The following is a 14698-nucleotide window of genomic DNA, read 5'->3' on the forward strand; positions in this document are numbered from 1 at the left end:
ATATGCAGTTGTATCATTTTAAGTGCAATCAGTTACATTAAATATACAGTTATGGGTTTAAATACATGTGGGAGATAATCCAGGCCCTAATCCAGGTCTCGCTCTTGAAATCACTGAATTATATGATCACTTCTTGTAAGCTTCCAAGCTGTGTTCTACAATGATGTTTTGTTCTGCCATTGGGTGTTGTCCACACTGTTTTTGAAAAGTACTCTGAAGGCTCTATACTTTGTTTACAGCCTACGTGTGTTTAGTTATTATTCACTCTTCCTTTTGTCAGCATTTCCTTTTATGTAAATACAAATGTCCCAGTGTGACCAGTACAGCCCTAGAGTACAGGGAGCATTTCAGTGTGCTGGCACGTGTTCCTCTGGCGATGCCTGTTCTCCCTGCTCATCCTCTCTGAAGCTGAGGTCCTGGGACCCACCCTATGCTTAGCCCCTTGCACTGGGTCAGTTGGCACCGCAAGAGGTGTGTGTTGGATGTGGGGAGGAGGGTGGTGTTCTCCGTTGTCCCTTCTCCTCCAAATAGGGTTGGTGTGAAGAGTGTTTTCTGATGGTGTTTCTCTTCATAAAGTCAAGATTTTTACCTTTCAGACTTTGATTTCCTAGGCTAAGAGGGTGAAGATCTCTTAGTTTTTCCCAGCTTAACAAGTGCTTCTTTGCCCACGGTTGCCAAGCCCTACCAGTAGCCACGTTCAGTGCCGCTTTTAGCTTCAAGTCATCTTTCTTGAACGTCGTTCTCAAATGTTCAAATGTGCTCATGCCTCTGGTTTGTACAATGGCACCATTTCTAATGGAAGTATATAGGGTTGCCTTTTGTTTTTCAGCTGCTTTGAATGTTTGGTAGAATTACATGGCAAAGTATGCGGTGTGAATAAATCATTAGATTTACGCGACCATATTTACTTTGTAACTAAAATATGTATCAGTATATTATAGCTGTAGTGTGCAAATACAAACATCTGCTTGGACTCCATCCTTAGCAAGTGACTTGCAAAAGGTTGTTCTGGGTATTAGTCAGTTGTTGACAAATGTTTATTGCATGAGGAAAAACTACCTGGAGTTATAATTTCACAGTAGCATGTACTCATTGATAATTTCTATACGTAAACCTGTAAATTTTCTCCTATGTATATTTAGTAACCAGATCCTGCTTTTGTTTTACAGCTGCTGCAGAGGGCAAAGGGAAAAGTGGGGAAGACTTTTTTCAGAAGGTAAGAAAGATATTTTAATTCTACAACATCAATTGACTAGAGGAAAAATTAGGCCCATTGCTCATTCATGAGATCAACTAATTAAGCGTAGTGTGCAGTTTCCACTATGTTGATCAAATCTTTTAAAAATGTTTTTGTCATTTAATGTGTCTACTAACCATCAGCTGTGCATGGAATGTGATGAGAAATATGTTCTTTTGTGTGTGCTACTGTCATTCATGCACAAAACTTAATTATTCTTTAACGGAAAATGTCAAAATACGCATTATGAAAGTTTATTTTGCTTAGTAGCAGGGGCTTCATCCAAAAGATGTTGTGAGGTGGTCTTAAGGTTTTTATGTCAATGGATAAATGCTACATCCTGTTATTGAAAAACTAACATGAAACTTATTGTGATATTGTTGAAAGCATAAATATTTGGTTGAGAAATGCAAAGGCCTTTTAAGAAAGAAATGCACCATCCACAGAGTGATTCAATAAAGTTTGTGGTTAGACAGAGGCACGGAAGGACTGGAAAAAATAGTCCTGCAGCAACTAAACTACAAAGAGAAACATGGTCAAGAGTAATGACTTTGAAATTACTTTTGCAAAGCAATATTTTTTTCAAGAATAGTGTATAAAATATTATTTAGGAGTTATGTTAATGACTGCTTATAGAATGCTAATGAAAATGATGAGCTGTTTTGCTGTACTATAGAGAAGACAGTGTAAATTTTCATGCTGTATACTGAAATGCCTTGAAACTCCTTTTTGACTGGTTGTCTGTTAAGCAAGTACTTTGCCGTATTTTCCATGTTTTCTTCATATTTATAAGCGATACTTGTAAAAGGTCTCTTTTTAGATGTGAAAGAATACTTTATCCTGCACGTAGTTGTCAGATGCTTTGATGAAGGCTGGTGGGGAGGAGCATGTATACTGCCAAAATGTTTGTTTTAGAAAGTATTTTATGGGAGTTTTCAGATTATGTTGCTCTTGACAATGAAAGTTACTTTTCTGAATGTGGTGCTTGTGCTTAACTGTCTAATATTAGTGTGCACAGAGGAGAATGTGTCAAAAATTCTTCCTTAGGATTTTATCAAAATGCATGGGTGTTTTTTACTTGCTGCAACAAAGCTAAGCCATAGTAGCATGTAATTCATTCTACACATCATTCATTTTACAACACAGTGTTTTCTCACACTTGTATAAATCTCGTCATAATTCTTGAAGCTGTAGACAAAATATTTCCTCTGTGGGACTGAGTGGCTTATATATTTGACATACGTATTTGGATACTCGATTATTTACTGTAGATATGATGTACCTTACAATTATGTAGTTATTAGTGTAATAGCAAAAAATGCTGTTTTGAATTTAATAGGAAAGCGAAATGTGCTAGCACTTCAAGTATGTGAATAAGAGTACGCTACTTATCCATACTGATAATGGATGTAGTGGCTATTTTGGCATTAATATATTGTCATATACATGCATAATTATATAGGCACAGTGTGGATGCTGCAATAGGTTAAAGCTGCTTCATTATGACTGGCATTCTTCTTACAGTCTCATCAACTCTATAGTTTAGATTACTGAAGCTTCTAAGTGCCTACACATGATACTACAGCTAATAAAAACAGATGGAAACGATCTTCTTTGCGAGTTTTCTTTTGTTCAAAAAAATCTTTGGACAGTTGCTCATAGCTTACTCACCGTCTCTGTCTGTGCAATTTCCTTTAATCAGGGTTAAGCTTTTTCCTTTCTCATGTGAAATGAATAAGGCAGAGTTTCTGGAGGTAAAATGAAGACTCTTTTCATGTGTTCCAGGTTGTGTAGTGAGGAAGAAAGTGATTTGCAGCATTAGAAACACATTGCAAACTAAGGTGGCAAGATACTTTCAGAAACTTAATATGAATTCGAAGCAATAGTAAATGCATTTTTTTAATAGTTTTGAAAATGAGACTTTCTTCAGGGCATTATTGGCAGGCTTTTGAGTGGAATGGGAAGGGGAAGCGCATCATTTAAGAGGCACGTCAAGAACTGTGGGTGTAATTTGCATAAATAATGCCATGTATAGTATTTTCTGACAAACTCTACCCTCAATGTGCTGAAGTTATGGTTGGGTGGAAGGGGTGTGTGAGGTGAAAGAAGTTTTCATATGAATGCTGAAATGATAGAAGTAACAAGGCAAAGATTCAAGAAGGTGATTCTATATGTCAAGACATGCAGACCAAGAGGGAGGAGAGAGGAGGACGGTACTGGAGGGAGTGAGACAATGCTGATTTCTTGCAGGTGGCTCTGTAAGTGGCTGCTGGGTCTTGCTTGGTGGCTGGTCAATGGGGGACAGCACTCAGTTCTTTATTAACTTGCCCTCAGGAGGAACAGAAGTTGCTCATACGCTCTCTGAGCCAGGCTCGAAATCAGGGACTTGGCCTGGATTGTTAAGCTACATGTAGTATGCTCTAATGAATCTGTCATGCTTTTAAAGACAGTTAACTTAATATAAGGTTTTGGTGCTAAGTGGTCTTTTTACTGGTCTTCAAACATGTGAGCAAGCAGTATTACTTTCTTGGATTTTCATAATCAAGTGGTCTTTTACTGGTCTTCAAACGTGAGCAAGCAGTATTACTTTCTTGGATTTTCATAATCAAGCAGATGCTCAGTGGATGTGAACTGGTCCTATCAACTTTTAACTTATGAAGTTTAATAATAAGAATTTAAATGTCAAAATGCATTATTTCACTGAGCATTTTAGCAGCAACAAGCACATGTTCTACAGTTGCTGGTGGAGTTAAAGAATAAGCCCCAGTTCTTGGCTGCAAGGGGCAAATTAAGCTAATATTTCTGCCCTGTCATGGCGGGGGAGATCAAGTGAAGTACCCCTTCCTCTGCTCCTGAATTAAAGTGAGAAGTAGATAAATGTTTTTTTGGTAGTGTCACTTTAAAAAATCTGAAGACTTTAGCATACTTTCTTCTAATATTTCTAATATTAAGTTTTAGTACTGCTTCAAAGGGGGGAAAACCTAACGTAGTCTAATGTGGATTTTTCAAAACCACTGGGAGCTGCTAATAATTTAGCAAGAAATAAGTAAATAATGTGATAGTTTTCTCTCTAGAGCTCTCTGATCTGCAGTTCAGTGACAGGTAATCTTAAATAAACATGGATTGGTTTGCTGTTGTGTTACATACTATTTATGTAAAAGATCCTTGTGGACCTTGCTCTATATATTATTGTCCTAATTTATTCCGTGAGAGTAATACATAATATGAAGTTATTACTTGTTCTTGATCCAAAGCCCATTTTCAGTTGATGGTGAAATTTTTCCACTGAGTTCCATAACATCTGGTTCACGCCTCATAGGCAAGCAAGGCCCTTCCTAGACAAAGCCAGGACATTGTTCCAAGGAACATATAATTTATGTAGCACTATAGATATGCATGGCACTCTTATATAAAATGTAAGAAGGTGGTGGGTCTCTGCCCTGAAGAGTTCATAATCCAAAACAGATGAGGGTCAGCTGTGTGGACAGAGGGGAATTTAATGCATAATTTCTGTTTGCTTTTAGTTCTTGTCTCATCAAGTCTTTTCTTAAACACTTGGAAATCTTACTGCTGATGATAACCTTTCATTCTGAAATTTCTCAGGGCAAGAGTGTACATCTAGCCTTACCATGGGACTGTCAACAGTATGGTGGGCGATAGGTGAAGGTTGTGGGTTTAGTAGAAGTTGGGTGGAGTTCTTGGTCTAACGTGGGACTGCATGTGCAGAAGGTAGTGACTGGAAATGATGCACACATGGTGCTCTGCCCAAGTGCTTGACTCTAGGTCAGATGTACGCTGCTCATTTCAGCATAATTCAGTGTGTATGTCTGTTAGTCATGGGCTTTTGGAGTATTTCTGAAGGGGCTCCTCAGCTTTTCCTTTGCTGGCTTTCAGCAGTTTGTTTGCAGAATTTGGTTGCGTGGAAGGCACAATATACTACCAGCCAGCTGTAACTTGTGGGTTTTATTGTTTCTGAATGTTTGAGATTATTTAGGTTTTATGGTTTTGGGCTGGGTTTTTTTTTTTTTTAATCAATGAGAAATGATCTTTGTAGGAATATATTCACTTGCACAGTTGCAGATACTTGGGGGTTTTTAAGATATCACTGGATTTAGGCAAAATGTGTGTTTAAATGCTTGTGCTTCTCTTGATTGCAGACTCTCTTCTTCCCTGAAAGGGATGTAATCATGCTTGAAGTGTGAAGATGCAAATGGACAAATGTTGCATCTTTGTACCAAAATCTCTTCTGTTAATTATTAGGAGCTTAGGAGTGTAAAGGAAGACTATGGTTTTCTCTTTTCATTTTCCTTCCTGTCCTTACATGTAACATGTTTCATCTGTAGCTTCTTATTTTGTTAAATGAGTAGCACCTTAAAAGATACTGAGGCCATTTTGGAAGTAATATTTGGTGAAACCATCCTTTAAAATGAGTTACTGTTCCAGTATACATATTGGAAACAATAGCAGTAAGAGACTTAAAAACAAAACAAAAAAAATTGCAATTATTTGAAGACGTGAAAAATGGGTATATCTAATTGCATCTTTAATCACCTTTCTGTTAAATTCCTCTTCTGTATGCAGCAGTTATTAATGAGTGTACATTACCTTATAGTTGTTTAGGAGGCTCTGGCAGCAAAGGCAGTAAGGAAGCTGCCTCAAGACCACCTTGTTTATCTAAGACAGTAAAAGAGCTTGTTTTGCAACATCCTGTATTTTCACTTGTATCTTTGAAGAATGTTTGTTAGGTTGATCTGGGGCAAACCTTGTAACTTTTGCAAAATTCTTATGTGGGAATGTATTGATACAGTGTTTATCTATACATGAATGCTTTTGTAAGTATAGATAGTATATACTGATAGAACTTTTTTTAGTTAAATTTATTTCTATTTTTCTGTCTGCAGTAGGTCAGGCTGAAAGTTGATCGGTCTTCCTTTTTAATCTCTGAACATGAAACGTGTAGGTAGAGCTTCAAATGTGAATGGTTTAGGGCATTTTCAGGCATAAAAAATATTAATCATTGACCTGAGACTAAGATGTCTCAGGCTGATTATTATCCATGCTCAGCAGTAACTTCTGAAGGGCTTTCCATGTGTCTTCATCCATGACTTCTCTTGAACTGCCTATTTGTAATTGTAGTTTCCCTAAGGCTATACTCCCATTTCTGATGGCAACCACCCAGTTATCGGTTTCTTCCAGGGCTATTTATCTTGCTAGTGAGACATAGTGAGTTCATGGTTATTTATACATTTCATGGGTTTTGTCTCTATTTCAACCACAGGAGCAGTTTTGAACTGCAGAAACTGGTTCTACACCTTCCACTTTTTCTGGGTAGAAATCAGTATCTGCATTAGCATTAAAATAACCTCTTGATGTAGAGTTTGGCTCATAGCATGTGACAAGGATATATTAAGGCCATGCATTTCCAGAATGTGCTTGAAACGCCCGGCTGTGCTAGGCTGTGATGGGAATGCTGGCATGCGCTTCTAATTTACATTGTGCTTCCTCTCATTTAGCTTCCTGGGAAGAGGAAGCGACTGCTCAGAAAGGGTGGTATGGATTAGAGAGTTGAAAGAACGTCAGTGGCAGTCAACATTTGCAGGAAATCTTGAGATCGAGAGATTTGTCTCCCTTTTGGCAAAACCACACCCAGTGGAAAGAAGGAGACTGTTTAGGTTGGATCGGTTTCTCTAAAAAGGTAAATCAAGAACGCTTACTTAACTTTTTGCTTAGTTCAGGCAGAGCTAAGTGGTGGGAAGGCTTCATTCTTGTGGAAAACTGCATTTGTCACGTCTCTAGTATAGCAATCATTCTGTTAAGGGAATGGAGTAGTTACAAGGTTTTTGAATTTTTTATTTCGTCTTTAGTTTCTTCTGTGTTGCTTCTGATATAACGGGGACAATCTTGAGAGTTTACCCATAATATAAAAATGTTCTCTGGGCCTAATCCTTGAAGTGCCCACTGCAAGTAGAAGTCTTAAAACAGCAACTGTCCTTGCTGAGTTGCTTGTGAATAATTCCCTTGGCCAGAAACAGTGGAGGTTTTGATCCCATGGCATTACACTGAGTGACTACATCACTGCTTGCAGCTCGGTCTGAGTTCCAAGTGAATTAGAGTTTTAGTTGATGATGATGAAATGCCATTTTATGCCACCTTATTGCTATACTTAACATTTTGTGCAAGATCTCTTGTATTATAAAGCAACAGAGAAGGAGCAATTTGTCACCACAGTCTGGATTGAGATGCTTAATCCTTTTCACTCTGAAAGTTAAATCCTCTCTTAAAACAGAGGAGGGATTTCGGTCCTCAGAAATGCTTGTACTCTTTTCTTTTCCTCTGGAAAAAAAAATTAAGAAAGAGGAAGTGAGTATGAGAAAGATACAAATTAATAATATACACTGGGTTCCTGATTTGTAGGGAGGAGACTTGCTGCTTCTGCTTTTGGAGAGGAGAGTTGGCTGCATATTGGTGTTTCTAACGATGTGCTGTGGGGGCTTCATTGTTAAGTAATATTTTTTTCTTAGATAAATTTCCCCTTTTTTCTATTACTTGTGTAGAATTCATTAATGCTGTATACACAGATATAGCTTTTTTTTTTGCATGCTTAGATAAACCCTTTACGTTTTTGACTATACTTACTTTTATTTTAAATAAATGACTGAATAATTACCTGTGACCTTTGATTAATATTTCCATTGAGGGTGAACAAAGCATTCAAGTCAAGTAAAGGAAGGACTTTAATGTTTCTCCGTACGTAAGGGTATCTGATTGATAGAGTTTTCTTCTCACTTAACTTTATTTGCTGTATTTGTAAATTAAGTACAAAGTTCTGTAAATGTTATTGTTGCAGACGGTTCATCTAGTGCAGTTTTTGGATGCAGCAACAATACTGCAATATTTGCTTGCTTAAACAAGACCCTTGTTTTAAGAATGTTCTTTCCCAGTTCATTTCAGGTAGAGCGAAGGTTAAAAAAGATGCAGTGTGTGTGTGCATGCATGTGTTCTCTTCCCTTCTAAGCTAAAAATGCCTTAATGGAAAAGGAAACAATATAAATTCCAAAGCCATATCCACATAGGTAGCTTCCCCATTTCTCTCTTTACTGATTTAGAGCTTTTATTTATAGCCTGAAAGTTTGAGTTGTAAAGCTGATGTTGTTTACGCTGCTGCCTTTATTGCTTTTACATATAATAGGTTAATTAGTTTTTTTGAAGTATTATCAGCTGATACCCATTTATCAAAACTGTGAATAAATGAATACATTGCTTATGATGTTAATCTTGTCCTCTAATTTTAGCTTCAGTATTTCTTCATCCTGCACATGCTTGCCTTAATACTTGATAAAGTTATTAGGAATAGCAGTATCTGGTGAAGATGGTAAGTTTGTTTAGAGTTAATCTGGGCTAGGATATAGTCCTTGACAACAAACAGCCTGCTTGCGTGTTTGTGGAAGTCTCAAAGTCTGTACATGCAGACCACAAAATTATTGGTCATGAGAAGTTGGAGAAGAGCATGTTAATATTTTGCTTAGTTTGACATGAAGCTGTGTAGAAATATGTGAATGGGAAACAGGCATGTTTTCCTTCTGTTGCCTTTTTATTCCTGAATCTAGATTAGTTGGAAAATTCAGAGACACTTTAATTTTTTTGGATAAAGTTATTTTGGCATTTAATAAAGTTAACTTAAAGTAAAAATCAGTTTAACAAAGATGGACAAATTAGTATGTGAAGATCAAATTCCTGCAGTATTGAAACAAATGGTTTGCAGTGGAAGCATGAAAAAAAAGTATGGTGGTATTGAACCTTATCCATACAGGTTATCCCATATCATAGTCTCTAAAATAATTTAAATATTACCCTTTTCAAAGACAGGTAAAAGTGGGGGAGAAGGACTAGCCAAGTAGTCACATACAGATACTTTTCTAAAAATGTTTGGGGTTTCTGACAGTTGGAATATAAAATTGTAGGGTAGGGGTACCTGATTTTCCAAGAGACACATGCACTCATGTCCTTGGACTTGGGAAGGCACTTTTTTCATACTGCTCCTTCCTGTACAGAAACTTGCACAACTGGGGCTCGATCCTTGTCCTCCCTATGCATCGTTTTGTTCTGTATTTCTAAGAAGTTTACAGCTACTTGTAAACTATTAATATTGGCAATCTAAATTAAGAACAAACTTACTAAAGTGTTTTCTGTGTTTTATACTTTTAATTCTCACTGTGCCACCACTCTGCATAGGAGATGGCTTTTCTGCCACGCAGGAGCACAAACTACAAATTCTAAGTAGTGTTTTAGTCTGGAACACGTGGGTGCCTCGGGGCCATCTGCTACTGCTCCTGCTCAGAATTAGCCCCTCTCCCTTACCTGCAGAAAGGTAGCGTGAATAGTGTGGAGTCAGACGCACTGTACTGCCTTCTTTTTAGAGTAGTAGCTGTAATATAAACAGTGAATTCTAGTTTTGGATTTCATATGTGGACCACCTTAGGGGAAAAAAAACTACAACAGAGCTTGGGATAGGAATCCATTGCTATACCCCAAATGTAGGCCAGGCTTGCGAAAGAGCTACATATTTGCACCTAGCTTTGGGCTAAGTTTTGTCATCTTTGCTTTTTTAACTTCTTATGTGCCCTGTATTTCCTCACCAAAACCAGTAGTCCTTGGTGGTGTACCATTGATGTGTTCTGGCTCTGGCATCTCAAGTGCTTACTCTGGCCTCATCAGTTTTAGAGGCTGAATTCACACTGTCAGTTCCTGAGTAACTTTACACAATTCCTTTTTGTCTTGTTCTTCCTTCCCATCCTTGTTCTTCCCCTGGTTTCTCCTCCCCCCAACCCAAAAAACAACAAACCATTAAATATAATACTCTTTCTGGTTCCAGCTACACCCATTGCTCTGTTCTTGCTGCCAAAACTCATGTTCAGGGATTAGTCATCCTCTCAGATACTGCTGCTTCACCACTTTGCCATTAGAAGAAGAAATAAGGATCAGCCCATGTAGAATTTTACTTGCCTACTGTGACTCTTCAGCTCAGGTCTTCTCCTGCTTATATAGAAATATATATATTTTTTCTTTTTCATGCAAATGATATTCTATGTTTCGATTAAACTATAAGAGTAAACTTTTTTTCTTCTTCATGCAAATGATATTCCATGTTTCGATTAAACTATAAGAGTAAACTTGTTTATACTGCTCTAAATGCATGCATACTGAGGGAGACACACTACTCTAACTTTAATAAAGCTTCTCTGAAAGCAGAAGATGCAAGATGAACATTTTGTCTGTGAAACTGCCAAAATTTGTGTGTGTGTTTTTACTAGGCATCCTGAGGTCTTATTTTAGAATTGTCACATGTCACCATTTGGTTAATACTGAATTAGATTGCACATGTAATGGTTTAATTTTCTAAAATTAAATGCTCATTTGAAAGTTAAAAACTTTTAACTGCAATACTGAATTTTGGCTTTTGTGAGAGTTAGTAAATTGGATAACTAATCCCTTTGTCCTGGTACTCTTGCCTTGTTAATTACAAGTAGATTTTGCACCATGTTTATGTTGAACTTATTTTGTCTGTGTGTTTCTTCTTTGAAGAAAAATATTTTTGTTGCAAAAATTAAAATAAAATTGCTGATCAACGGGAACTTCAGACTTTTAAATATTCTGTGCAGAGCCCCAGCTTTCATTATGGTTCTTAAAGCTGTATTCAGAATGCAAGCTTATGCTTTTCATGTTCAGTTTGATTTAGAAATGCTTGTTGAGTTGCCTGTTCACTTTTTGTGGCTTTTTGAGTTGAAGCAGTTGGAGCACTTGATTTATGAAAACTGGACATTTTAGCAGAAAGTGTTGATATTAAATGCAGCTTCTGTGCATTTGTAAATGATGGTGGGTAAGGACCTGTATCTGTCTTAAAATGAGTATTTGTGTCTCTACTAACAAGCCATTTATACAGATGTTGCTGAGATTAAGACAGTACTACATGTCAGTTTTATATTAACCAATTTCACTACTTAAAGATTGTTCTAGGTGTAAAGGAAAATTAACAGGCACAAAATGAGGACGATGTTTATCTTGTGGTAAGATAAATGTGATCAGACCACTCTGATATCTCTCATAGTATTTTCAGTTAACTACTGAATTAATTTTGTATCCTGAAGAATATTTTGGGTAATATTTGGAAAAACAAATGCTTAAAAATCTGTATCAGATGATGGATGACAGTTAGTAAAGTTCCATCATGTTTTGGTCTCCTTTTTGTAAGTAACCTGACTTTGGAGTGGTTTTGAAAGAATCTGACGTGTTACAGCCTTTGTTTTTAAAGCTCACTATATCATTCAAAACCATACTTACAAAGCTTTCGCAGTTATTTCATCTTAAGGTTATTCAACCAGCATTGTGTTTTAACCTCACTGCTTAAGTATTTTCCATTTTATCCTTTAAACAGTGTGCTCCCTGTGAATAATTAAGCAATTAAAATGTACCTGTAGAAGAGCAAAAAGATATGTGGTAGGGTTCAGGAATCAGTTGTGCTGGGAGAAGTCAGGGTGGGTGTTGATGGCAGGAATCTTTCTTTCTACCTGCAGAGCTTAGTAGAATATCAACATAATGCTCGGCTTGCTTTCTGCACCCACAACAGCAACTGCTTGACTGTTTTGGATCTGCAAAAAGAGTGTTAGTTTTTATGACAGTAAAACTATCTTCCCATTAATACTCCATGTTTATGGAGAAACATATTTGTCAAGTTTTGAAAGGCCATTACCATGGTACTACTTTTTATTTTACCATTGGTGTTCCCAGATTTCATTTTTTCTATGCTATCTTGCACAGTAACTTTCATTTTTTGTCTTCTGTAAAATTGATGGAACAAATTTTCTTGAGGATCGTGGAAAAATGGTTCTCAGAAAACAGTCCAATTAAAAATGGGGATGGATACAGTGATGTAACAAAACAATGAGTCACCTGTCCTTCAGCAGCTGTGTATGAAATATTTCTTGGGTATGAGTTATCCTCCATAAATTTATCAATCTGTGGTAATCCATAAAGAATTGCTGTGTTTTCTTTAACCTGATAGAGATCCAACTTCAAAACAAGATTGCCAAATGCCTACTTACAGAATTTCTATTAGCATGACCTTTATGTAAATAATACTTTTTCTAATCCTCTCTGTCCTCGTCCTAACCTCACACATGGGATTTTCTCCTCTGCAGCAATTTTTAATTGTACACATTTACACTGGGAAGCACTTGTTTCTTAGTAATACATGTTGGGGGTTGCTTCTGGCTCCAAGCACTTCATAGTTCTTATGTCAGTGGAGAAAGGGATATTTATTGATGTTTTCTCAAAATAGAGATTAGGAGCCATCTTGAACTTGCAGATGCAATTGGCTCTGAAGTTCTAGATGGTCATGTTGCCAATAATAATTCTCTAGAGGTGCCCTTATACTTGCTGCTCTGAGGTGTGCTCACGAAATATAAATGAACAGAGTCTACTCTGCATTTCTATTCTCTCCCCAATGTCTGCTTGATGCAGAACTTGATCCTTGCAAATTTTTTTTGGGGGGGGGGAGGGGCTGCTGATGCAGCTCAGCCATCTATATTTTGTCTCATACTTCATTGCATTTTTGTTCTTTTTCTAATTCACAGTAGTTTCCCCCTCTTTCCCCATTTGCTTTTTCCCTTGACTTGTTACATTAGCATTGCATCAAACTTTTTTTTAAATTTTAAACTTCGTACTGCTTGGAAAAATCGCAGCTTATTTGATCATACCTGTTTGTCTTGCTGGAAGATGATTTTATACTAAGAAATGCTCTTTCTGTGAGATGTGTAAACGCAGGGTTGAGAACGACATGAAGAGTGACTAAAGATAATTCAGAATATAATTTGGGCCCTGTCTTGATTGTATGCTTTGTGGTAATTTTTTTTGGTCTGCACGTAGAGGCAGTTTCTGAGTAAAAACCAAGATATGGAAGGATATAATTTTTTCCCTATAGTGTCTTTTTGGTGTGTGGTTTTTTTTTGCTTTGTCACTTAACTTGCTGAAGGAGAAAGACCTGCCCCCAGTTACCCCAGAGGGAACTGGATCACATTTAGAAGGGTTAATTAAGTTAGAAGAATCACTGCTTGGTTCCCTCCCCTGCTGCTCATCCACCTCTGTGTTTTATTCTGCCTCAAAGACAAGAATGATTTTTATTTTCATGGATATGATCACCTGTAGTTATACAGCTTAATTTTCTTTTGTATAATTTACCGAACTGGTCTGCTTCAGCCATTTTTACAGTCAACTTTTGTAAGAAGTAACTTTGCCTCCAGCCTTGAGAATGCAAGAGGTAGTTCCCCTTGTTAGGGAAAGGATTTTTGAAACTTATTTCTTGATGCCGAATTAAAATGGAGGTTAGTTGCTTGCGTTGTCTCCACTTACTGAAATTTTAGGTCCTTGCTTACAGTGTATTCTGGATTTTATTGGTGGTGTGTTGGTTTTTTTTAAGCTAAATATTTAATGCAGGATGTTCAGCTTTGAGTATTTGTCATCAGACACTTGGACAGGATTTGCAGTCTGCTTACATGAAATGGAGTGTAATCTCTGAAATATTCCAAGTGGCAAAGAAGTTAGGTGCTCTCTGAAGATTTGCATTGTTTGATAGTTGAAAATAAACTACCGCTGCAGTCCTTCATATGTTTAAATGTCTAGTGCCGTTGATTAGTTGATCTAAACCTAGGTGTTTCTGTTTGTTTTTAACCTGCACAGAGGAAAACCTAGGAAAACTCTTCGAACACAAAAACTCAGCTGTTCAAAACATGACATGGACACATAAATAGAAACACCAGTGGGCATACAATTTCATTGCTTTCTAGGGGTTTTAATAGCATGAAAAATTCAGGGTATCTACAAGACCTAGTATTGTTTATTTAAAAAAAAAATTCTTAAATATAGATTAAGATAAACAGGTATCTGTTCTAAAAATATAATTTAAATGTGTTTACGTGGTTTTTAACATCTATGCTTATTCATTGTCTGAGTACTCTACATGTTAAAACGGTGTATATATCTTCTATTGTATTAAGCAAACTTAAACTGAGGAAGCTAATTCCTCACACTGAGACAGGGTTTTTCCATTGATGAAATAGCAAGCTGGCTTTTTTTGGCAATTACGCTTGCAGTTTTAAGAGTTACTTTTGTCATTTCAGTTGGAATGAGCTCGTTGAGCTAAAGTTGAGAAAACCAATTGCAGAAACCCACTGGCAGATGTAGGTTCCTCTCCTACTCTTTTTTTTCCCTTTCATCGTGAATAAGAACTGAGACAGAAATGGCCAAGATGCACGAATCCCAAAGGTGGGAAGATCAGAATAGATAACTTTGTAACAACACTAACTATAAAGAATACTACTGTCATTTAATGTGTCTGTTTTAAATGAAGAAAGGTCTTTTTGATAGGTTGTTCTTTTTCATCTACTGCCTGTAAAATAGTTCCTTTGA

At 36.9% G+C, this 14698-nt stretch overlaps 1 protein-coding gene across 1 annotated transcript in view; it reads left to right on the plus strand.

Annotated features, from left to right (window-relative positions):
* Positions 1 to 1173: 1173 nt before the first annotated feature.
* The window catches only part of BICC1 (BicC family RNA binding protein 1), a 73940-nt gene continuing 60415 nt past the window's right edge, over positions 1174 to 14698 (plus strand). Inside the window, exon 1 of the mRNA XM_009290498.1 lies at positions 1174 to 1216. The gene's annotated coding sequence lies outside the window, so the exon portion shown is untranslated. The remainder of the gene's footprint in view (positions 1217 to 14698) is intronic.

Source organism: Aptenodytes forsteri, unplaced genomic scaffold (assembly GCF_000699145.1).
Source record: "Aptenodytes forsteri isolate BGI_AS27 unplaced genomic scaffold, ASM69914v1 Scaffold349, whole genome shotgun sequence".
Classification (NCBI taxonomy): domain Eukaryota; kingdom Metazoa; phylum Chordata; class Aves; order Sphenisciformes; family Spheniscidae; genus Aptenodytes; species Aptenodytes forsteri.